Genomic DNA, 4,892 nt, shown 5'->3' with positions numbered 1-4,892 from the left:
GGAGTTGTTAAGGCTCCGAGGGTTCGGTAAATAGGTCCCCCGGAGTTGTTGAAGCTCCGTGGGTTCGACAAATTAAACCTCTGTTGCCCTCTTAAGGAAAAAGCTGGGTTCGTAGGGGTCAGCAGCACTTAGAAATCCTCACGCTCCTTTCCCGAACTCCATGTGCCTTCTCTCTCTCCGACTTCGGCGGAAACTACCCAAGCCTTTTGTACGGCTAGCAAGCCAATAGCTAGCCGCCACGTATGCCTACATTTAGAACCGGCCAATAATGTGGCACGAATCTAAATACAAATGGCAAGAACTCCTTTGCATCGTGCATCACTATAATGCAAAAGGAATGCACTATGCAAAGAAAGCTACAGAACTGGCGGGAAAAGCTCCTGCACGCGGGTTCTTAATTGCAACAGAACACTCCACCGTGCAAAAGAGCTGCAATTTGGCGGGAACATGATTTAGCGATGCCGAAGCACACACAAACAAGAAAACCACAACTTTGGGTTGTGACAGCAGGATGTTCCTATTTGCTTTGGAAATAAGGTGAGAGCAACAGCACGAGAAACCAGATACACACACATCACAAGCACAGGTTTTGTGGAGACAGAGTGCGAGGATGGCTCTAAGCCATTCTAAAGAAGATGGTAGGGACAGGACCATGGATGGTCACAGACCACTTAAAACTCTGCTTAACAAAACCTTTGCCATTAGTCCAACTGAGATTCCAACATCCAGAACAGTGAGCACAAATTCTGTGTACTACACATGGAGCTGTCATCTCCACATAGCACTTGCAAGCTAGAAAAAAATCTTTCAGAGTTTCTTAATGTAAATGGAACCTGCTGGTCTAAAAATTGAATTTCAGGGTTACATTTTCATGTGTCCTATTCTTTAAAGAGAGGACTCTGAAATAAGTCACACAAATACATTTCTAGTGAAGAACTTGGCAGATTTTTATAATGGGCCTTTGCAAGTTGTGCCTGTGTTAGATTCTGATGAAAAGTTGAACAAAATGCTCTAGCTACATTGCCTGGTAGTGGTACAGCCTGCAGAGGCAGACTAAACTGGAGGCTCAGACAGTTAACAAGAAGTGTTGTGCCTGCACTGAGTGAAAACATCACTCCTGAGTGCTCACTCAGCATTACAGCAAAGGGAGCTCAAGATCATAAAACATCCTTCCCCTGGGATGCAGGGACTACAAGTCTCTGTTAGCCTTCTATACAAGGGCAAAATATGTTTTTAAAGTCACAATGACTTGACTTTAAGATTAAGAAAAACCAAAGTAAACAAGACAGAACAAACATACAATCTCCCCAGAGACCACACTGATAAATGTGTGCGGAGCAGGAACAAACGTGTTCTCAACTCATGCTAACAAACAAGTGGCAATTAATGCAAGGAGTATTGAACCTTAGAGGGGAGCTAATCTGCTAACATAGTTTTGTGAGCAGTTTTGGTTTCACTAGGATTTGACCGTATGCTAACTAATGCAAGGTAAGAACACACCTTTTTTCCTCATGAAGACAAGGCCTTACTCTCTCTATACCCTACCAAACTGAAAGGCAAGATGGAAACTGTCCTTGGAAGAAACAAGGGATTCCTTGTAAGCAGGTTGCCTTGTCTGGGGGGCTTATTCAAGCAAAGTGTTGCTCCCTAAGTAATTCCTCAGCCAGCCCCAGCAATAAACCAAAGCAAACAAAACAAGCAAAGAAAAACCTTGTTGTTCTGTCCCAGACACTGCAAGGGGTCCCCTATGACACAGCAGTCCAACCCAGCAATGCAGCTAGCAGTTCAGCTCCCCATCTGCCTCCAGGTCGCACCTGTTCCTCTACAGCTGCTACCTGCTGCTCTCCTTTCTGGGAGTTTTAACTCCCACTGTGGCAAAGTTACATTACACATAGACCATACTAAATCTGTAAAATGTGAAGTCATGGTAAAGTCAGAACGTGCTGTGAGCACAGCTCTGACTTGTCACTCACTAGAGGGCTGGCAAGCAGGTGCATGGCTAAAAGCCAAGACACCTGAGCTCTGTCCCTGCTCTGGGTAAGTGGGGGAATGGGTGGGAGAGCGGGGTTGCAGCAGCAGGAGCACGAGCATGCAGCCTGGAGGCTGGGGGCATGGGAACTGGGCCAGTCTAATGGGGGCTGTGGCTGCCCCATGGTTCCATGCTCCCACTCAAGTAAACCAGTGGCAGCACAGCCCTCTCCCCTGGCCAATCCAAGGATGAAAACAGGGTGTACACAGGGATACTACAGACCCCATTAAGCTGCATGGCCAAAGGAGAGCCTGCATTGCTTGGAAGAAATGGGCCAGGCAGTGGGGGAAAATTTCAGTTAACCTTGAGTAACTACAGGTAAGGTGCAGACTCACCAAGGAAGGCTGGGGGGTAGGGGCGGAGTGGGGGCAGGGAAGGGAGGAGGGCTGTGATCGGGTTGCAGGTGTAGCCTGGGATCAGGTCATCAGGGGCTAGTGGAGGGCTCCCCACAGCATAGCCATCCCCATCATCCCAGGATAGGAGCCCGGGGGAAGGTGGAAGCTGTGGGACATGGCAAAGCCACAGCCACATGCGTCTCTGCCTCCCAGCTCCATGCTCCCACCACTTAAATGCTTCTCCTGGAGCTGACAGGGCTCTGTCTGCTCCCAGGCAGTAGAGTTCAGGAGGCCGATAAATTCATCCGTGGAGCAGGAAGAGTAGGACTGAGAATGGCATATCTTGGGACATCAGAGGACTACTCATTTTATCTCCATAGAGCAGAGTGAATGTATCCTACCATAAACTAGGTAGCATGGCCCAGCATTAACCCTTGCCTGAAGTAGCATAACCCTGAGACATTCAGAGGACACTTAGAGTTTGCAAGTTTTAACATGCAGATACTCATGTTTTAAATGCCCTTATTATAGTCTAAGTGTACCATGTAACTTCCCAACCTGCACCCCACCCCTGCTTAGCCACTTCCTTGTAGCAGCCTTTTCACAGCTGTTCAGCAGTCCTGGCTGATGCCTCTTAAGGAGACAGGCCACCCTGTTACACTCCCTCCTGCATTGAAAGGTTCAATACCTTAAACAGATGACAGGGCCTCCTTTCACTTTCATAGGGGCATGCATCATGCAGAACATTTCCAATTGTGTTGTTTGCATTTGTATAGCAACATTTGGAACAGTCTAAGGAATGCAGCAGAAAGCAATTACTGTTACAAAGATCTGCCAAAGTTGTTCATTAATGTTTCTGGGTGCACTGTTACCAACCCTAAGAGTATTTGTTAAGAATAAATCATGCTTTGGAGAATGCAACTTTGGGATTTTGAAGTCCCCTGGTAACTCCTCACGTGCGGAGGACAATTGCTGTATGAACATTCACTCTCGCATGCACACCAAATATGCTAGAATCACTTTCCTGTGCCTCTGTTCCATGACTCCCTATCTGCTCCCCTCCATCCCATTGTCCAGAGCTCTCCCCACTCCTTGGTTCCTTATTGGCAGGATCCCAGAGTTGTCCCCTGTCTCCTGCATCCTCCATACCTCGGCTGAGTCCTGCAGCCCTCTAGGCTCTTGCAGATATTTCTTCTCTCCAGCCTACATGTGGTAGGAAGCATCGTTTGTCCACCCCTCTCTAATGGAGTGCCATGCACCAAGGCATCTTGGTAGCATAAGCAGCACCTACAGCTTTCTGTGAGACAGGTGACCTCTGATGACCGAATTAAGGAACTGCAAGTCAAACTGGTAAAATTGCAACAGTGTAATCTACCTCAGCCCCACTAAACAATTTAGACCATTTGAGTTTGAAATTGCTTCTTAGCAACAGCAATTAAGTCTGTCCATTTTACATGAGTCAGGATTAGTAAACATGGATCCCAGACCAAAAATGTTGATCCATGTTTGCCTTTAAGGTATAAAGTCATGTATACTTTTGATGTTTATAGGAGATTATTTTTCTTTCCCCACCCTGATGAGAGGCCCAACGTGTTACCAAGCTTCACATCTCATAGCTATTTTAATATATAGCACAGACATGCTTGATTTCTTTTCAAAGGATAAAAAGCTGTTTTCAGAATATTCATCATGTCAGCGTTACCCAAGGTAAATGAGCATAATAGAGAAAAGGGCACTGAATGAAAATGCATTTAAGAGATGAAATAGCCTTTAGCAAGGCCAATATCAATAAGTTATGTACAAGCTATGTACAGTGGCAAAAACATCATTAATCTACTGAGAACATGTTTAAATAGTCCATCATGTCGATAATAGGTTTTCTAACAAATAGGTGACTGTACCTAGATCTGAATTCTAGTGAGAAAAAAAACTCAGACAAGGTTCTTTGGGTGAATCTGATATCTTTTATTAGACCAACTTCAATAGTTGGAAAACAATTTTTAAGCAAGCTTTTGGGTTCAAAAACCCTTTGTCAGGCTGAGGAAGTTTCAGCAGTTGGTGTGTGCTCTTCCTGGATGGAATGAAAAGTAAAGAAGCCAGAGGCTGGGCTGGTATGCATACAAGATAGGCAGTCAGTGACGATGTAGATTGAGGAGTCAATGGGTGAGAGACAGGCTGGGTGAGGGGGAGAGAAGAGGGGTGAATAGTGGAGAGGTACCTGGGGAGTCAAATGTCAGGCAGGTTATAATGTGTCATAAATCCAATGTCTATACATAATCCCTGATTTTTAGTATCCAGGAGGTTGATGAAGTGGAGTTCATAGGCTCGTCTCTGGGAAGTGTTTTGTAAATTCTCTTTGAGGATAGAACTGAGAGATTGGAGAGAGAGTGGTTTTCGTGTGAGAAATGTGCCCCCACCGGTAATTGGGTATTTCTGTCTTTGAAAGATTTCCAGTGTGCATTCATTCTGGTACGGAGTTGTTGTTTGGTCTCTCCTATGTATTTCCATCAGGGCATTTGGTGCATTGG

Source organism: Alligator sinensis, unplaced genomic scaffold, assembly GCF_000455745.1.
Source record: "Alligator sinensis unplaced genomic scaffold, ASM45574v1 scaffold68_1, whole genome shotgun sequence".
Classification (NCBI taxonomy): Eukaryota; Metazoa; Chordata; order Crocodylia; family Alligatoridae; genus Alligator; species Alligator sinensis.
Note: the sequence above shows the minus strand (reverse complement) of the source record.